This window comes from Chiloscyllium punctatum, chromosome 11 (assembly GCF_047496795.1).
Source record: "Chiloscyllium punctatum isolate Juve2018m chromosome 11, sChiPun1.3, whole genome shotgun sequence".
Classification (NCBI taxonomy): domain Eukaryota; kingdom Metazoa; phylum Chordata; class Chondrichthyes; order Orectolobiformes; family Hemiscylliidae; genus Chiloscyllium; species Chiloscyllium punctatum.
The window spans coordinates 50,154,381-50,176,378 of NC_092749.1; the positions used below are offsets into that span (position 1 = coordinate 50,154,381).

The 21,998-nt window shown below is 39.7% G+C and overlaps 1 protein-coding gene across 1 annotated transcript in view; it reads left to right on the forward strand.

Moving 5' to 3' along the window:
* Window positions 1–21,998, forward strand: part of ush2a (Usher syndrome 2A (autosomal recessive, mild)) — a 929,735-nt gene that overhangs the window by 189,566 nt on the left and 718,171 nt on the right.

The window sequence follows — 21,998 nt, forward strand, 5'->3', positions numbered from 1 at the left end:
TGATACAAATTTGCTGGCAAATATGACTCCAAGCTGACCTTCACACCTCTCCAGAAATCCAGCCCAAGGTATTCAGTGAAAGAATTAAAGGCCTGATGAGTTTTTTTTTCTCTGCAATGGTTTGTGATCTGGAATGTACTGCTTTAATGGGTGGTGAAAGTATATCCATTACTAACTTTCAAAAGGGAATTGGGGGAATACTTCAAGGGCAAAGTGACAGCAGAGGAAGCAAAGAGTGAAATAATTTGGATAACTCCACAAAGAACAGACACAAACATGAGGGGAAAATGGCCTCCTATGATTTTATGATTCCGTAATTTTGAAATACTTACCACAACATCAGCTTCAGAAATAAGAGAGTATCTTAGAAACAAATAGATATCTATTAAGCTTGATAAAAGGCCAACTTGAAATGCTATGCAAGAAAGTTCCCATAAAATCTCATTTGAGTACATACATAAGTGGACTGAGTATTAGTAAAAAAAAAATGTATTAATCAAGAGACACTGTACACATTAGCCAGAGAGAGCCAGAGTCCATGCATGGCCAAACTTCTAAGTATTTTACATCAGCTGCCAAAATAACACAGTAATAGCACTTAAGTCAGGATGTCCTCCTCATTTTCAAAATGCAACCATTAGAAAGAGAGCTATCATTCTGTCTGAGTAGTTCAAGAATGATGAAGTTACCAGATTTTACTTAAGGAAGTCACACTCTGTACCCTGTATTTTCACTAACAATCTCCCATAGTTTCTGTTTTGCTGTGATAAGATTACATTCATGCATAACTTAGTTGAGTAATTGTGCACTAAATGCTATGTTGTATTATTTCTGTAGTATACAATTGATTATTGGTTGAATAATTAGCTTGAGTTCCTAATTGATTAAGTAATAAAGATTTAGTTTTGCATAAACAATATATGATGACAATTTTTGAAATCAAATTGACACACAATTTGATCTCCTTGCAATCCAAAATCAAAGCAACTAATTTTCAAATAGTTGTCTTTCTTACAAGAATATTATTTTTTGGCACAATGAATGCATTTTGTTGCTCTTGCCAAGAACAAGCTCTTCATTATAACATTCAGCGTCTGTAGGCACATTAAAAGAAGAAATAATTATGCAAATGCAATACTCCAGATTAATAAAACCACATTACTGAGCACCTTTGTTTCTGTCCTTCAGTTAGTTTTCTGCTTTGAATTCAATTTCATTTGCGCATTAAACTACTGACTTGATGTATGGACTCATGAATCTAAGGCTGTTGCCAGGAATTTAAAAAAATCAAAAATGTGCAGCAAGCAGTGGAAATCAGTTGAAATGAATTAGTTCCACCTTTGACTAGAACACTTGAACAGTGTTGGAATTCTCTGATGATTCATCCTTGTTAATTATATGATCATTTATTTCAGGGAGATGGACACTGTTTCAGATGTAGTGGTACAGAATAATCTGAGGTATTTTAAGATGAAAGAAAGCAGAATAATCCTTGAGCAATACAGTCATGGGTGAATTATATGGTTCTTTATACCTACACAAGAATAAAATTAAATATACTGTACATGTCACATAAATTTTGACTTTTAAAATGCATTATTTATATAACACAGGTTACATCAAAGATTTTTAATATTTCATTTTTCAAAATTAAAACTAGTCTACAGCTCAAAAAAAATGCAGAAAGCAGTACACACAAAGGACACAAGATTCTACCACCAAAAAAAAAGGGTGTCTCTATTCTCATGTGAAACAAGGGATGGAATTTCCTTTTCTGATTAACTGAATAGGGTGTCAGGCCAAAATAATTTAAATTCCCTGAAGTTGGCTTGTTAATAGGACTAAAACAAAACTGGACTCTATTTGGTTTCATTAAGAATTCCCAGAAAATTATATATTCTGCTGCACACCAAAAACAAACATACTCCAAAGAATAGCTTAAAACAAATCTAAGTATTTACTGTATACCATAATGCAATTGTTGAATTTGACTGGTTGGATTCAAGTCCAGCTGAACTGCTCCAAAAAATCCAAACTACATCTGGTGAAATCAGTTCTACTTTACTTCTAAATTCATACAGAATTAGCCCCAACTCTACTGATAGAGCTGACATCTTAGAAGACATCACAGTGAAATCCAGTTATAGAACTTAATAAGTTCTAATCTGTTTTTTTTTAAAAATATGTCAAACAGTTATATAGAGGTCACACTTTAGGCAAATTTTTCATCCATTTCAATATATTGCCTTTGGTATCACTATATACTTTACTTTTTATAAATAATTCACATACATAAATGCACACACTTTTGTTGAGAGCATTATGTTTGATATTTGCACATTTATAAAATAGTGTTATATTATCATATGTGAACGTGAATATGTAAAGAAGTACTAGAGATATCCATGTGACCATTTGCCAATGGGCATTGCAGTCATCTGAATTCCATCTTCTAAAATTTGGTGCTTTTATAGTAAAGAAATTGTTAAAAGCAGGAGATGTGTACAATACTGTAAAATTATAATACAAATACGATGATCTATATGTAATAAAAAATGAAAAGAATATGTTACTGTTCATTAATTTTCAAATCTAGGTAGCACTATAATGAGAATGTAAGATTGGTCCCAAGGTGACTTACAGACTGGTTGGGTTGTATCTATTAATAAATTCAATAACAAATAATAATGTTTGTGAAGATAAGCTGATAATCTATTAATCATAAAGACGGAAATCTTTACCTTCAAATATATTAAAACAAAACTCCATTTTATTGTTTGTTTGCAGTGTGACTGGAAGATTTAATTGCACAATATTATAAACAATTTATTGTTAATTACAAGCACAAAATTTGCAGTAACATGCTTGCAGATTCTCATGAATCATGCAGCACTCCTAGAGATTTATAACATACATATAAGTGGGATGAATTAGCAGGGTTTAATAACACAGACACAAATCATGCAGAATTCAAGGAGGTTTAATTGATATACTAGAATATGACGGGCATGAATCACTCAGCCACTGAGCAGTACTGGAACATATGGTCAGCCCAATATGCTGCATCTTAAAATGGTTAGTATACTTGGTATATTGTTAGTTTCCAGAAAAATTTTGCACCAACTTACCATTGTATTTAAGCAAAATAAAATGTGATTGTTATAGAAATTACATTTCATTACCTTTTATCCACGATGTCAAGTTTGTGTAGAAAATTAAGTATATATAGATCTGTATATTTTATGTAAATATATATTTGGTGCTGCTTGAACATTTTTCTGGTTCTAATGGCACAGATTGGAAAGGGTCCTGATGACTGGAGGTGATGAGTTTTAAATCTTTCCAATCCTCATGTCTGTTTGTGTACATAGTAACACTTATTATTAAAGTGTGCTGCCATTACCTTGAATAACCATCTGTTCATCCTAGAACATTGACATCTGCAGGACATTTCAGAAACTCAGTTAAATCCAGGGAACTGAACTGGGGAAAGGCAAATTCTTTGGCCTATTGATTCAATTGCTGACTTGAAATAATGGCCAAAGGCATCTATTTCCCATTTCAAGCACAAATCAATCACTGAAGATTATCTTTTCATTAGCCACATAACCAAATTAAAAATCACATGTATGTGTTTGATATTTTAGCTTTTTAGGCCGAGATTTAGTGCTCCATGCACAAGTGTGGTCAGGCACCTTCAGAGGTGACCTCCCCACTCACCCTAACAGAAAGAAACCTTGCCAGATCAAGCTCCCTTCAGACATGTGAGAACTTACTGGCAAGCTTCTTGGCAAATGAGCCTGGATATTGAAATGCTGCTCCGCCAGAAGCTGTCAGCTAATCAGAGACCAGCACCTTCTGGCTCTGAGAAATTGTCATTACAGTCAGTTCTGATGTAATGTGATAGTTCAATTTTCGTGGGATCTCACATTATAAGAACATCATGCAATAGGCATGCCATATAAACTAATGGGGCCAAAATCATGTTATATTCAACACAAATAAGGAAAGTATGCATTCTACAAATAACGATCTAAATTCTTCAATTATGTTAAAGCCAATTCGCATTGAAGAAACAGGTGTTATAGTACAGCCGAGTGCATATGCTCAGAAGCTAGTGGCTTAAACAGTGAGAAGATAAGTATTTTTCTTTCCTGTCAAGTGAGGTGGAGCTTGTGGAGAGAGGGAGGTTAGAGGCAAAGTTGGAGTTTGCCACTGCGTTGCCCTCTTAACTCAATCAACAGGTCAAACCTCAATTGGAACCAGTCACTTTCCTTGTCTGCTGGGACGGCAGATAATCAAACCAATGGTGAGTAGACCCTTTATTGACCATTGTAATGACAAAATAAGAGCTTTAGTTGATGACGAGTCAAGAAGATTGCATGTAGACCTGAGTCACTGAGATGGCAAGGAAGAGTTATGTATCTCTCTGAGTCTAACTCACCCAGTTATTTGCCCATCTCAGCACCTTCCTTGCCACCTCCACAGAAGGGATAATCATTTCCATGTTATTGATAACATAAGGAATTAAATGAAATTAATACACTGTGCACTTTTCCATAGTATATCATTGTCAAACAAATAGGAGGAAATATCCCCAGCCTTTTGGTGGATCTCTGCAGTTTGACTTTTTGATTTGGATAACTTTATTGTGTTTCCCTTTAAATCATATGAACAGTTAGGTGGTTCTGAATTATTTTACCACTCGAAACTAATCTGAGGAGGTTTATGTGCACGTTTTCTGCAAATACCAATGTTATGCTTCAGAGCACAAATCAAACTACTGCTCTAATTTGATGCAATATTTAAAAAAATACAATGTATTCCTATTTTTACTTTAACAATTTTTACGTACTTGCACAAAAATAATGTGAGAAATGTCAGGCTAAATCTTACCAGAAATTGGTCATGTGTCAGTTTTAGTGAGTTTCATGGAGGGTTTCTCTCCATGATGCCTTCCAAGTTATCTTACGCTATGATCCCAATGTACCTTATTATCTGTGCACCAGCATCCCCCTTCGGTGCCCCACTGGTCATATCCTTCTAGTGTTACAGCTGGGAGCTCCTGGGATTTCCAGCTGCACTGTTGAAGCTCAGCCATGCACTAGATCAGTTTGGAGCGGCCCCTGCATGGTTCCCAAGGGAAACTGATACCCCACTTTGCTGGTAGGGATCTGGAGGCTGTGGTAAACAAAGTGCTGCAGACAAGGGTCAACCTTTACCCTTGGGACTGATGGAATAGACTATGCCACCAAATGTTGCCAGCTGAGAATGAGCTTGCCACACAGATCAATGCTATTTCCACAGTCAGGAGGAATGTCCAGCAATGCAGAAAGAAGGTCATTGACCTCTGCTATACAAGGTCAGAGCCATCATCGTCTTTTTGCTACCTAACATTCATTCTATATCTTCTGCTGCACTCACCTTCAACTGAGGCTCATGGTCTACTGTTGTCAAGACTACCATTCATTCTGAGCCACCTAATCCCCCACACCACTACCCTGCACTGCTTCTATGCTGCCTTCTCATGCACTCAGGAGTGCCTCACCTCCCACCACCAACCGCCCCTCCATCTGCACAGCACTAAGATCTATGCCAGTCTCTTTCATTTCACTCAATGCTTCTCTTTATCTCAGTTTAGGAGAGAACGGCTGACAATAGCGTACAAAGGACTTAGAAAGAGAGGAGTGGGGAGGGGGGGTGGGGGGTGGGGGGGAAGGTGGAGTGGCCGACATTGATTTCCTCTCACTGGACAATGACAGGACCTTGACCCTGACTGTCCCAAGGGGCCGACTGACGATATCCAAGTCATCGGACTGATATTGGATTTGGCCCATGATTTAGAGTGCTGTGATCCTCTGATTGAAGGTGGTCTCCTTGACTGAGGACTACTCCCTTTGGAGTTTGAGACATGGCCATTTGGTTGATGCACATGCAATGTTTATATCGCATTCACTGCTGGCATCTGGCGCATTGTGAGATTAACATAGCATTGTGGCGTTCATTAATATGTCCATCCCCTTGACTGATGACTCCTGCCAAGCTGCATGGCTTTGTTCCTGCACTAAAAAACAAGTTAAGCCAAAAACGCTGTGAGCCAATGAACTCTGGCTAAGTGGACAGAGTGCAAAAAGGCAAGGCAAAGCACGAAATGGCAACACACAAATGCAGTGAACATCCAAGCTGGCTCAAAATGAGTGAACATTAAAGAATAAGAAAGGAGATACTCTGTGATCAAATCCATGCAGAATTCTGAGTAACATTTGAGAAGCTAAAGACAATCTTAATAAGTGAGCCAGTGTTGGCCACACCTAATTTTTCCAGGCCTTCCAAAATGGCAATTATGCCAGTAACCTAGGAGTAGGTGTTGTTTTATTGCAGGTATTTGAGTTGGGAATAGAAAAGCCAGTGGTGTACTTCACTATGAAATTAAATCAATTTCAGAGGAAGTACTCTACCATGGGAAAATAAACTTTGGAATTATTGTTGAATCTTCAGTAGTTTAAAGTCTATATCCGAGCCAATAACAAGGCAACATGAATTAATACTGATCATAATCTACTAGCCTTCATTGAAAGGTTTAAAAATTGGAATGGAAGTCTATTTAGATGGTGACTTTGATACAACCATTTAATGTGAAAATTAATCATATTACAGGTAAAAAAATGCAATTGTGGATACATTGTTCTGAATGTAAAATGTTAGAATAAGCAAAATGTTTAATAAGATTGTTTAACGTTGCCTAAGGGTGGAGGAAGAATGAATAGATGTAAGAACGTGTTTTGTTGTTTACATATCTCATGTTTTGTAATAAAACATATTTTTGAATTGGCATTCCATTTTCTTAAGGGCAAAAGCATTGTAAAGACTGTCTTTTCATTTTTGTGCCTTTTAAAACTTGAAGATGAAATGGAGAACTGTGTTGAAACATGTAGTTTTAAAATGATGGTTTGAAAGTAAGGAATTTGATTCTTTTTGTGAGCCCTGTTTGTGCAGCTATGGGTTTCAGCAAAGTGTGGACAAACTGGAGCTGAGGGGGTGTGTACAAGTGAAGCCGATTGGTTTGTGAACTAAGACCAATTATCAAAAGCAAAGCTTACCAAGAGCTCAGTGATGCTCTTGGTTGTCAGTAAGCTGAATAGCTTGACCTGTGAATAAATTATTGAGAAGCTAGTTAGACCAGAAGAGAAAGCAGCAGGTCTGCAGCAGCCAAATTCACAGTCTCTCAGTTCTCCGTAATAAACCATTTTAAGCCTGAAGAAAACCAACTTCTCTTTCATTCAGTAGATGGTGTAAGTTGTGACTTCAAAGTGGAAATGCCAGGGACTTTTCCAAAGTGAACCAATCACCCTGTGTCTCTTGCAAACCAGTGGAAGCATTTGGGAAATAAAAGGTGCAGGAGACACCTTCTGTTCTCTCAGAGCCGACTCAAGAGATCTTGAGAACAAAGGCTATGAGCTGTTTTTCAAATCTTCCCTCAACCATGTGTTCTTTCCCCCCCATTAATGTGTTTTGGCTGTGTGCATGTCAGGGGGACTTTATAAGGGGTTCGCAGTTTCAATTTGTAGAGGTCACTTAATTTAATTTAATTGCTTACCAGATCTAGGTAACTATTACCTGTAATAAATAACAATTCTTGTCATGTACACCTGATTTGTGCTTTCTATCAACCTCATGTCTGATAATCAGGTAGTTTGGGGATTTTGTGTATTTTTTTTTAAGAATGTTAACTTTTGCGATGACTCCAGAATTAATGGGGCTTAGTCTTCAGTGCACCACCCCAGTGAGTTGCGACACAGATACCAACATCTGTGGATGGGGGATTGCATGCAATTACTGTCCATGGTGTGTGCTCTGACAGGGTGGTGTCTGGTGTCCAAGTTGAAGGGCTTAAGGAGCAAGTGGTGACCAGGAGTTGTCAGGTTATCATTATGACTTTCATGACTTGAATTGGCACCATCTAGTTTTTATCTGGCAATTGGGAGAATGGAAGCAGTATTTAAATAAAGTGAACTAATTTGATGCTCACAAATAGGCCTCTTGCTGCTCACTAGTGAAAATCACGTCTTGCTGTTCAACAGTTGTTTGGAGAATGGAAGTTTTTGCTCTCAATGTTGAGAATTACCTCCCTGCTAATTGTACACAAATTTCCCAGCTTGCTTGCCAATGCTGGTCATTCAGTGTGTGGAATGATTCTGCCCACTGATCCAGTTGCTTATTGTACGGTGTTTCCTGTTGCTATAATTATTTCTTTTAACCAAAATATTTTCAGCCATGTTAATTCAGTTATAAACACTAAAAAAAACAAAAGTACTTAATAATGTTATTGTATACATTGACAGTTTGCTGTAACAATTTAAATTGTGATTGTCAATGAATTTCCATTTTGCACTGGAAAGACTCTGTGAATCAAAAATACAAATACTGAGTTTCTTCCAAAAACGATCCTGCAGGAAGCTATCTTTGTGTCCTATTCCAGGATCTGTAAATACTGATATATGATCTCAGTGATTTAAAATCTTTATTGGATTTTCAACAAACCTGATAAATTACTTCCTCTCGCGAGCCTCAGTTTTTCTTCCTGAAATGGTGGGCTGAAATTCTATGAACACTGCCTTTCAGCATTAATTTTCCACTTCAATGTCTTAAACTCTGTAGGAGCTTTAGAAAACTTATTTGGGGACCTTCTGTTGTTAGATTATTGGATTTTTAGAAATGGCTTTTGGGAGCTAATGAAGTTACATGAGAATTTGAATATTAACTTGCAGTAGATAGTGCGGGGCCATTGTTTTGGCTTCAGTTTCTTCTCAGATACCATTAAGAACTGTTACAGAGGCACTACAAGGTGTCTGGGTAGGCTTGCTCTCAGATGCACAATAAAAGGATGGTGATGTTCCATGCTTTCTTTAGAGTATGGAAGTCAGACCTGGGACATACCATGTAAGTTGGAAATAGAAATGTGAATTGCGAGAGGGAGAGAGAGAGAGAAAGTGGAGATTTATTTTGAAGTTTAAAAATTACATAAAAAGGGTTATGTAGCCTTATGAAGGACAAACATTAAAACTTAGAAATGATAAAACTGATCAAAACTCTTTATGCGTATCATCATTTTTTAGTTTTACGTTTATTTTATTGCCTTTTCCCTCTGTTAGGCAGGTTTGATTCACACCTATATACATCTACATGTATATTAGTTTGTCCTCAAATCAAGTTGCAAATTTGCTTGGATATTTCTTCAAAATATGTATGTACTTGCCTGTCTTATGAAACATGAAATCTTTTGAGTAATGATCATGCTGTAGGTTCTCTGAACATCCATTTCTACACCATCAGCAGTATTGATTCTCAAAATAATCAGTTTCTTTCCAAATCTTCTTGAACTGTATTGTTGTGAAAAAAGACCACAAACTCAGGGAACATTTTACAGCTATTGCCCAACTGTTTCAGTTGGTAAAATGACAAAGGGTACAAATAAGGTATTAGTGTCTAAATAAAGTCCTGAATCTGATATCCCCTCAGAATTGTTTCTAAAATTTTTAGTGTCAAACAGAAAGAATGATGAATAATGCTTTATTGCAAATAGCTCAGCTAAAGATTTTAGGATGGAAATTTCCCCTCCCTGCTATAGCATGAACAATGATGAGTAAGGTGGGAAAGTACAGAGAGATGAAAAAAATCACATTTCCTACAGCGAGAATTCTTTTTGCAATTTCCCCTCAACCCTTAAATAATAACTTTAGAATCTTGCCATTTTGAGTGGTGACTCACTTATTGCCATACATTTGCATCTCATTTAGGTCCCAATTCACCTTATTATTTGTCACTTCTGATTCTCACCACCTCCACTGAAACCACTCAGCACAAATTTCCAGAACACTCACCATCCTCCTCCACTCTCTGTCATACATGCAAGTTGGCATCACAAGCCACCAGTCTTATCAGATTATGCCTGCTCTCACACCAACTCTCACACCACGTCAGCTCTTCAACAATTGCTTTGGAGCTCAGGGACAACTGTCACTTGCATCCTTCTGCAGGTTACTTTGTACACAGGGACAGACACACAAGTTATGTGCCTGCACAAGATGGGTTTTCTGCCTCTTAACTTGCTTTTTTAGCATGCGTTTACTTTGTGCTTACTTGAAAGCTTAGCAACCTGTGTGTGTGTGTCACATTGCTTTCTTAGAATACCCAATTGCTTCTGCACTGATTTACAGGGTGCCAACCTCTGTGTGGCTCATATTGCTTTCTTAGCATGCACAAGTTACAGGCTGTCAGCATCTGGGGTTGCATTTCATTTTGTCAGTGAGGGAGAAGCAAGCAGCTTGCTACGGCAGAGAGCACTGAACAGTTAGGGTAGGACAAAAAAAGACTTAGGGGGATTTGTACATGAAACACAGAAAGCAAGCACACCAGTGCAGCAGATAAGCAGGAAGGCTAATGGGATATTGACCCTTATTTCAGAAAGTTTGGACTATCGGCAGAGGAAGTCTGACTGCAACTGTACAAGGTGTTTGTGACACCACATCTGGAGAATTGTAGGCAATGTTTGTTCCATTATCTAAGGAAAGATACTATTTCATTGGAGGCAGTTCAGAGAAGGTTCGCTAGGATTACCCCAGTACAGAGGGATTGTCTTATGAGTAAAGGTGAAAAAGATTGGGACTCTAACATTGGAATTTAGAAGAATGATCTCATTGAAACGTACAGGATTCTTAAGGGGTTTGACAGGTGAATGCTGAGAGGATGGTTCCTCTCATGGGTGAGTCTAAGACCAAAACACACAGTGTCAAAATTAAGGGCCATCAATTTAAGACATGAATGAGAAAGAATTTTTTTCTGTCAAAGGCTTGAGAGTCTTTGGAATGCCTTGCCACAGAGGGCTGTGGAAGGGGTGGGAAGGGTGGGGGGGGGCACAGTCTTTGTGTATATCTAAGGCTGACATGTATAGATTCTTGATCAGTAGAGAAATCAAGGATTGTGGAGTGAGGGCAGCATCTAAGGAATGTTTGATTAGCCATGATCCTATTGAATGGTGGAGTGGGCTTGATGATCTGAATGGCCTATTCCTTTTTCTTACAGTTTTACCGTGTGACACTGTTCTACAGCATAGACCTTACAGCATGTTTGTGTTAAACATATTGCATAAGTTTCTAGCAAATGGCCATGTGCCAATATCGAGTGTGAGCAGACTTAGTCGGTCCAATGGGGACTGCAGCCAGTTAGAGGTTATTGCTACAGTAATTCAAGGGTCTCATCTCATTCAATTCCAAGTAGTTGATCATGTGGTCCTTCCAGAATCTGAGGATCCATGTCCTTGCAGTCCAGGGATTGGATCATTGTAAGTCCCACAAGTGCAAGCAATTGGGAAATTATTGATAAGCCATTTGGGGTGCTGCTGAGACATCAGCCTGAGGGCTATCAGGGATGCCTTACCGAGCCAGTCCGGTGTGGTGGGCCATGATCAGTAATGGGGATTTGGTCAGTAAGGGTCAGGGGCTTATCAATTGGCAGCCCACGGAGTCCTTGGGAAAATGGACAACTGAAGGTTGCAGGGCCAACAATGGCATGGGAGTTTCTAGTCATAGGCTCTGGAGGTAGCATTGTCGCTTTGATAGTTATAAGTTTGAAAGGGGCTCAATGGAAACAGTGGGATGCTGGCAGATTATGGAGCCATATGAACACAAACAAGAACAGAAAGAATGGGGAGATGCTTGTGTGGCACAAGTGGATCCTGCAACTCATTTACATTGACATGAAGTTGAAACCTTGCCATGTTAGACTAAAGTCAAATGTGCAAGAAATACACAATATGGCAGACACTGAGTGCAGAGTGGGTAGAGTAAGTTTTTTTTATCTACAAGAGGAGGATAAAACTCTTGGAGTTTTAGGCCCCACTAGGGATGATTGCAGTAATCATGTTTCCACTAATTCAATGATTCCACCTATCTGGCTTCAATTTGAACATCATTGGCAGATCATTCATTATAAAATTATGGCCTTAAGCAATCATGAGAGTTACATTGTGTGTACTAATTGACTCTTTATGATGTCAGCTCAGCACTGTTATAGGAACAAGGCACTTAAAAGCTGTACTTGAAGTTCCCATTTCAACAACACATTCTGCACCAATCACTGCCTGATAATGTTCATTGCTCCAACACATACACTGAACTGTAACTATTCAAGGACAGTCTGCAATGTGGAAGTCAATATTTTCTTTAGAGTGTGGAATGACATGGTGATGTATTGGCAGAATTCTACTCCCACTATAGTATGAAAACTTTGCTTGTACAACATACATTTCAGTAGCATGACAGGCCTCAGAGCTCGTTATAGAAGCATGACAGTTACTTCCTTGGGAAGCCTCGATGCCACACATGAAAATTTCGTTGCTCAGGACTACCTTTAAAAAAATTGCATTATCATTTTGACATTGTTCGCAAATTACCTGCTCATGAATCTCGGATAAAGATCATGTGCTGGGCTCATTGCAAATTTGCTGCAAGTCTGAAGATGACGTAAAAAAAGACACAGCAAATGCTACATCATCAGCAAGTCTAGCAAGAACAGCAATTGCTATATAGTATCCAGAGGGAGAACAGCAAGTGAAGATTCACCAGGGAGATGAAACCATATTTTGCACCACACATCTACAGGCTTTGCTGTCATTTCCATCAACAGTCTGTAAGGAAGTACAGATGCTGACTAAGCATGTACCAGCCATGTGTTGTCAAACTCCTTCGTCTGTTCGAGAAGGACTCATGCTCAAAAGTGTGCGTTTGCTTCCAACATGGTGTTTCATCTGATCAAACAATGCTTGTGTTGTCTCTTGAAGGCACAAATGTGTCTGGACTAATGTTAAGTCATGACATTACGACAGAGGAGCATATTTTCAATAGAATGTCATACTTGCATGTTCCGAGTTAAGAATGAGTATGAAATCTTTATACCCCTAGGATTCATGTTATAATACAGTGATGATACCATGAGTCTGTCTCTTTAGTACCTGACATACTGACCTTGACACATAACACAACATCCTACTTTTTCCCAAGATAAAAACTCACCCCAAACAGATATACATAGTTGCAGATATACATATGTTACCAATTCAGTAATTACATGAACAGGTAAAACAGAAGTTACAAGACCAATGTTTCAAACTTGAGTGTAACATTTAGAAGGTTTAGCAAAATGTCCTGATCTGTTGATCATTTATCCATCTCGTAAAATATGTGTTGATCTCTGTTTGCGCTAGTATGACAACTTTGTTACCTTGTTGCTAGTTGCTGTCATTCAATGTCTCCACACAGACATCATCATTGATGTCTTCTTTGACACTCTCTTCAGTTTTGATTAGTGTACTATACATTAACCTGAGCTGGCTTCTGCTCATTTTAACATTGCACCATGATATGTAATACCTTTATATCATCCAGATTGATTGTATATCCTAGAAACTTTTACCAGTACTTAGGAATTTGAATTTGGATTTCTTACTTGCACTCTGCCTAGTGTGGCATTTTGCTATTTCACTACTTGCTCACTTGTCATGTATCTCTTTCATTCACCTCTGTCATTGAGGAAGAATGTCCTGAATCTTGGAATGATTAGACAAGTTGGGAATATACCGTGAGATGAAATTGACAAAACCTGAGGCAGCACCACAGGTTCCCCTTTCCAGTGAGATTGGCATTTGTTTAATAGCTCAGTCCTAACTGGATCAGGACTGACTCTATGGGAGGTGTGCACAGGCCCATAGAAGGTTTGCTTGCTGGTGTTGGGCTGGCCCTTTGTGCTGTTAAATTGTAGACCTTGGTGTTCCCCTGATGTTATTAGCAGATAAAGGTTGTGATCATTCTGTGCTTTTGTCTCAACTATGACCACAATGGCATCAACAACCAGAAACATTGTCAACAATCCTATTCATTTACTATTGGAATATATCTTAGCTAATTGTTAGCCCAAATGGTAACCATCAGAAGCCGTACTCTCCATATGGTCCCGTGAATAATGTTAACTCTTTGGGTTCTTTTGCAAAAGAATGGCCAGTATCCATGCCTCACTTCATCTGAGAAAAGAATTTTGCTCAATAAAATATAGGTTTTGATTCTTCTAGCATCGGCATTTGGATTGCCAACTTTTAAGTGAAAGTGGCGCCTGAATCCAGGTATATTTTTATGGTGCCATCATTCTTTAAAACAATTGTGATGGAGCAGCACAATATTGTGTGGTTGTCAACCTTCTAAATTACATCAAATCAGTTCTACTCAAAGCATCTCCTAAATGTCCCCACTACACTGTAGGGAGGCTGTGGAGAAGGTAGCACTGACAGGGACTACTTGCGGACACAGAGATGGGCTCAAGTGCGTATACTTCAACGCAAGGAGTATCAGAAATAAGGTGGGTGAACTTAAGGCGTGGATCGGTACCTGGGACTACGATGTTGTGGCCATCACAGAAACATGGATAGATGAGGGACAGGAATGGCTGTTGGAGGTTCCTGGTTACAGATGTTTCAGTAAGATTAGGGAGGGTGGGAAAAAAGGAGGGGGGGTGGCATTGCTAATTAGAAATGGTATAACGGCTGCAGAAAGGAAGTTTGAGGGGGATCTGCCTCTGGAGGTAGTATGGGCTGAAGTCAGAAATAGGAAAGGTGCAGTCACCTTGTTGGGTGTTTATTATAGGCCCCCCAGTAGCAGCAGAGATGTGGAGAAACAGATTGGGAAACAGATTTTGGAAAGGTGCAGAAGCCACAGGGTCGTAGTCATGGGCGACTTCAACTTCCCAAATATTGATTGGAAGCTCTTCAGATCAAGTAGATTGGATGGGGCGGTGTTTGTGCAGTGTGTCCAGGAAGCTTTTCTAACGCAGTATGTAGAGTGTCCAACCAGAGGGGAGGCCATATTGGATTTGGTACTCGGTAATGAACCGGGACAAGTGGTGGGCTTGTTAGTGGGTGAACATTTTGGTGATGGTGACCACAATTCTGTGACTTTCACCTTGGTTATGGAGAGAGATAGGTGCGCACAACAAGGTAGATTTTACAATTGGGGGAAGGGAAATTACGATGCTGTAAGACAGGATTTGAGGAGCATACGTTGGGAGCATAGGCTGTCAGGGAAGGATGTGGTGGAAATGTGGAACTTTTTCAAGGAGCAGATACGACGTGTCCTTGATATGTATGTACCTATCAGGCAGGAAAGAAATGGTCATGTGAGGGAGCCTTGGTTGACGAGGGAGGTTGAATGTCTAGTAAAGAGGAAGAAGGAGGCTTACATGAGGTTGAGGAAACAGGGTTCAGACAGAGCAGTGGAGGGATACAGGATAGCCAGAAAGGACCTGAAGAAAGGGATTAGGAGAGCTAAGAGAGGGCATGAAAAATCCTTGGCGGATAGGATCAAGGATAACCCCAAGGCATTTTATGCGTATGTGAGAAACCTGAGAATGACGAGAACGAGGGTAGGTCCGATCAAGGACAGTAGTGGGAGACTGTGTATTGAGTCGGAAGAGATAGGAGAGGTCTTGAACAAGTACTTCTCTTCAGTATTTACGAACGAGAGGGACCGTATTGTTGAAGAGGAGAGTGTGAAACGGACTGTTAAGCTAGAAGAGATACCTGTTAGGAAGGAAGATGTGTTGGACATTTTGAACAACTTGAGGATAGACAAGTCCCCCGGGCCTGACGGGATATATCCTAGGATTATGTGGGAAGCAAGAGAGGAAATTGCAGTACCGTTGGCATTGATCTTCTCGTCTTCACTGGCAACGGGGGTGGTACCAGGGGACTGGAGAGTAGCGAATGTTGTGCCCCTGTTCAAAAAAGGGAATAGGGATAACCCCGGGAATTACAGGCCAGTTAGTCTTACTTCTGTGGTAGGCAAAGTAATGGAAAGGGTACTGAGGGATAGGATTTACGAGTATCTGGAAAGACACTGCTTGATTAGGGACAGCCAGCACGGATTTGTGAAGGGTCGGTCTTGCCTTACAAGTCTAATTGAATTCTTCGAGGAGGTGACCAAGCATGTGGATGAGGGTAGAGCAGTGGATGTAGTGTACATGGATTTTAGTAAGGCATTTGATAAGGTTCCCCATGGTAGGCTTATGCGGAAAGTCAGGAGGCATGGGATAGAGGGAAATTTGGCCAATTGGATAGAAAACTGGCTAACCGGTCGAAGGCAGAGAGAGGTGGTAGATGGTAAATATTCAGCCTGGAGCCCAGTTACAAGTGGAGTTCCGCAGGGATCAGTTCTGGGTCCTCTGCTGTTTGTAATTTTTATTAATGACTTAGATGAGGGAGTCGAAGGGTGGGTCAGTAAATTTGCAGATGATACGAAGATAGGTGGAGTTGTGGACAGTGAGGAGGGCTGTTGTCGGATGCAGAGGGACTTAGATATGATGCAGAGCTGGGCTGAGGAGTGGCAGATGGAGTTCAACCCTGCCAAGTGTGAGGTTGTCCATTTCGGAAGAGCAAATAAGAATGCAGAATACAGGGTTAATGGTAGGGTTCTTAGTCAGGTGGAGGAACAGAGGGATCTTGGGGTCTATGTACATAGATCTTTGAAGGTTGCCACTCAGGTGGATAGAGTTTGTAAGAAGGCCTATGGAGTATTATCGTTCATTAGCAGAGGGATTGAATTCAAGAGTCGTGAAGTGATGTTGCAGCTGTACAGGACTTTGGTTAGGCCACAGTTGGAGTACTGTGTGCAGTTCTGGTCGCCTCACTTTAGGAAAGATGTGGAAGCTTTGGAGAAGGTGCAGAGAAGATTTACCAGGATGTTGCCTGGAATGGAGAGTAGGTCGTACGAGGATAGGTTGAGAGTTCTCGGCCCTTTCTCGTTGGAACGGCGAAGGATGAGGGGTGACTTGATAGAGGTTTATAAGATGATCAGAGGAATAGATAGAGTAGACAGTCAGAAACTTTTTCCCCGGGTACAACAGAGTGTTACAAGGGGACATAAATTTAAGGTGAAGGGTGGAAGGTATAGGGGAGATGTCAGGGGTGGGTTCTTTACCTAGAGAGTGGTGGGGGCATGGAATGCGCTGCCCGTGGGAGTGGTAGAGTCAGAATCATTGGCGACCTTTAAGAGGCATTTGGATAGGTACATGGATGGGTGCTTAATCTAGGTTAGAAGTTTGGCACAACATCGTGGGCCGAAGGGCCTGTTCTGTGCTGTATTGTTCTATGTTCTATGTTCTATGTACACTTCCTTGGAAGATCAATAAATGGAGTTGTATTATCCTTAAGGCGTGATTCTGCATCATCCTTAAAATCGCAAATCTACCTGAAAACAAATATTTGAGATCTTGGGCTGATTCGATTGTGTCACTGTGAAACAAGAGACTGCTGGCAATGTAAGTTCAGTGCGGCATAACGCAATGAGGTTACTGGATTGACCAGCCATTGGCACCTCTCCACCCCCACATGAACAGTCATGATCTTTTCTGGCCAATCCAGAATATTTTGCTTGATATAGACTGAGGAGCCTGATGTCTGCCAGACCTCACTGATCCTGAGCATCTTCGGCAAATTATGGACCATTGAGACAAAGGGAGGGATTGAGTCTGATAGAAATGGATGGAAATGAAATCACCTGTGATGTGTAAGTACGTGAGGCCCTGACAACATTCCAGCAATAATACTGAAGACTTCTGCTCCAGAGCTTGTCATGCCAAATACAGCTACCAGACTGGCATCTACCTGACAAAGTGAAAATTGCCCAGGTATGTCCTAGAATAGAGTTGATTTCCTGCCATGTGGAAATAGGCACTTCAGCCCAACAAGTCCTCACTGACCCTCAAAAGAATATCCCACCCAAACCTATACATTTATCCCTGACTAACTTACACATCCCTGGACACTCTTGGCAATTTAGATGGCCAATCTACCTAACCTACCCATCTTTGGATTGTGGGAAGAAACCCACACAGACACAGGGAGAAGGTGCTAATTCCGCACAGACAGGCACCCAAGGCTGGACTTGAACCCAGGTCCCTGGCTCTGTGAGGCAGTAGTGCTAACCACTGAGTCACCCCACCATCCAGTACAGCCTAACCAATTACAGGCTCATTGGTCCACTCTCAATCATCAGGAGAGTGATGGAAGGGATCATCAACAGAGCTATAAAGCAGTATTTGCTTAGTAATAAGCTGCTCACTGACACATGGTTTGGATTCCAACACAACTACTCAGCTCCTGTCTTCATTGCAGTCTCGTTCTAACATGGACAAATTAGCTCAGTTGCAATGTTCAGGTGAAAATGTCTGGCCTGACATCAAGACTACATTTGACCAATATGGAGTATTAGTAAAATTGGAGTCAAAAGGAATCAAGGGGAAAACTCTCTATTGGTTGGAATTATCCCTGACACAAAGGAGGATGTGGTTGTTGGAGGTCAACCATCTCAGCTCCAGAGTACCTTTGCAGGAATAGTATCCTCAGTTAATGATCTTCAGCTGTTTCATCAATGACCTTCCCTCCATCATGAGGTCAGAAGTGGGCTTGTTCTTTGTGAACCTTGGCACCACGGGAAACACAGTCCTCCGGATTCTCTGCGTTTTCTTCAGAGATCAGCACCTACTCTGTAAGTATGTATTCCCAATTACTATTATATGTCAGTTTTCTCCCCCTACTTGAATGGTGCTCTGAAATGAAATGCCGTGGCCAGTTCACTCACACTTTCTGCAGTCTGTGCACTCATTCAAACTGGGAGTAACAACCTCATACAAATTTGACAAGGGCACTGTTTGAGACTCCTCCAAAGCTAAATTCTGGATCCCCATTCCTGTCTCATTCAGAGTGACAACCTCCTGTTCCTGATTACAGACCCAATTTGATGTAATTAATCAAAAGTGTATGATTTTACTCTGAAACAGTGTCCAGGTATCCCACTGCCTCCCTGACATATCACAATGTCTGCACCTCAGACTACAGCTCATGAACTTTGAACTTAAGTTTCTCGAGCAACAAACACTTTTTGCAGATGTGGTGACAAGGATTGTACTGACATCCACCAGCTTCCACATACTTCAGCTGCAGTACATCACCTACCCAGTCATCTCTATTCTCTTCAATTCATTAACTTGGATACTGAATGTCTTAAGTATATTTCTTAACTGTACTCTTCATCTGTAATAATGTCTTCTGATTTAAACCACAAAGTCAATCAAAAGCGACACTGAAGGAGTACCCACCAAACATGTACCTGTTTTCCTGTGACATCAAACTTTGTCTCTGACCGGTGGAAACAAACTGAAGGAACTCTTTGCCATCAGTTTTTATCTTCCATTTGCTGCTGCCCTTTTCACTCAGGTCTGCTGTTGTCTTTATGAAGCTGCCAGTCCCATACTCTCTGACATTCTTTATGAAACTGCTGCCCCTGCAGTCTCTTTCACTTTTTATGGTGTGACCATCCCTGCCATCTCTTACATTTGTTTGCTGCCCCTGCTGAAGCTGCGCTGTTTCGGAAGCCCGGGATTGTTCACTCTCTTGCTCTTTAAGGTGCTGGTGACTGTCTCTGGATTCCACTCTCTCTTGCATTTAATGCAATAATTGGGCAATAAATGATAGAATTCCCAGCATTATTCACATCATGAAAAAATAATAAAAGAAAATGTAATTGCTTCTTGATGTGTTTCCATACATGTGGACTCACCTGAATACAGCAGAACATAAAGTATTTTCAGTAGGGTTGATGAATATTTCAGAAGACATGTGCTTTTTAATGTTAGTGAAATCTGTCACATTTAACATTTAGCTCAACTACAATAGATAGACAAACATGATTGCAAGAAGAATAATTACAGTAGCTTTTGCACTATGCATGCAAAATCAACTAGTATTAGTTCACAATAAATAACAACTGCATACAAAAGAGCTGAGATGTTCAAAAGTCTTTGTGAGTGTTCAATAAAATTTGAAAATACAACCCTTTTTTTCAAATACAGTGTGTACAATGATATAAAGAAGGTTGCCTGTTACCAGCTGCTATTGTACTTACATAAATATCAATAGCATTTATGTCGATTGACTGTGTGAGTAGTAGTTAGCACATTGCTTCCTGTTTCTGTTACTTGGCTTCAAGTGCAATCCATGGTGATTTGTGTCCTCTATCCATTGACAATATAAACGAGATCTGAGCAGTTCTATAGTAATTTCTAATGTTTATGGTTGCATAACAAAAGCAAAAATTAAGGTTTATTATTTTCATGCCTTTCTACTGAAAAGATAAATAGTTTTACATTTTTTCATTCACTCAGTTTGTGTAATATTTTGTCTTTAAAATGTGCAACGGTCCAGAATTTGGACCATAAAAGGAAAAAGAAATATTAGACGTGTGTTCTGGTGATATTGAATTGAGTCATTTCAAAGGTGGCTTCTATGGAAAATTTGAAAAAAAAACCTCTGGGACAATGGTGAGTGCTTCAGAATTGTTACTAAGGCAAGGTACTGGGGCACTCATGCAATAGCTATCTATACCATGGTCAACAACATACTGAAAGGGAAAAAAATGCATTCTGTTTTCAGCACAAATATTTTTTCTCTTAAGGCAAAAAAGTTATTAAATACCATGATGGCAAGATTTGGTAAGATGTTAGACTGATCATGTTGGAAATTTTACCTCCCAGTATGGATTAGATAGGCAATGAAGGGAATACCTTCTTCGTCCTTCTAGGATGAGGCCAGGACCATTTCTGTATGATAGCACCCATATTTTAAATTTGGAAAACAAGCCTCCTTCCAATTTGAGGAGGAGACTGGATGCATCCACAAGAAGGCATCAAGGGCCAACATCCAAATGGATCTGAATGCCTTGTTTCCACTGGATGGACAGAATTAAAAATGTCAGCATTCATAGAATGACATCACTGAAATCCGTTTTGAAAAATTAATATCTCTAGTAATTAGCACTGGTTATAAGGCAATGTTCAAAGCAAATGAAACATTGGAGAAATTCTGTTTTGTTTTCTGTGTTTGTGTGAATTAGAATTGCATGGCTATTTTATTAATAATTATATATTTTAGACTCCATAATGCAATCTGTTACAAAAATAACTCCATTTATCTGAAAACTACTGGGGTGCATGGTAGAAATACAATTGTTCAAACCAATCAAAACTAATTTGGAATCTTTCCTTTGTTTTCAATTCCTTGAACATAGAGAATGGGTCTCACTGAGCTGAATGTATACATAATGGACAAAGTTCCTCAATTTGACACTATTCTAATGGATACCCCAAATTGTTAAGCTCCCGAAGGAGAAAGGAAGAACTGATTTCCTTTATTTTCATTTGTCTTCTCAAGTGGTCACAGCAGGGTTATTTTAAAAATTGTTCTCTTCCCTATTGGTTATCTTTCTTCCAAACCCAAATGAACTTATGTTTTAAAAGGAACAGATTTAACCAGGCTTTCTTGAGTTAGGAGTGAGCTTATTAATTATGAAGCTCAAGAAGAATTAGTTACACCACACACATGTAAACACGGATTAGAAATAAGACATGAGTACAAAGAAACATTTAAAAAGATATACAGATCAGTCTCTGGATATTTGCTAAGAGTGGATAGCTGAACATTGCCACCCTGAAAGAAAAGTTATTAGTAGCACTGATGTTGATAGTTGAACACTCGATTTCAAGATTATTAGTTTTCAGGCTGTTTGATATACTGCTATTCTGATTCCTTTCATCTTTGGTTGAAATCCAGCATTCAGGGTAAGAGTGCCTTTTGTTGCCCTGTTTCCTTTTGTCTGGCTAGCTAGCTCGCTACCAGCACTCAGAGTACGAGCATTCCTTTCCCAGCAATACACTGGCAACCAAGGAATAGTTCATTGACTGTGACCTTTACAGAGCATTAATGTTTGAATTCAGGACAATATACACTAGTAAGAGAGCCCATTGGCACATATGAGAATGTTCATCCCACCCGTACACTCCATTAGAGTTGAAACTGGCTTTCCAATCCATGTTTTTGTGTCTTCTTCAAAGCAGAAAACATA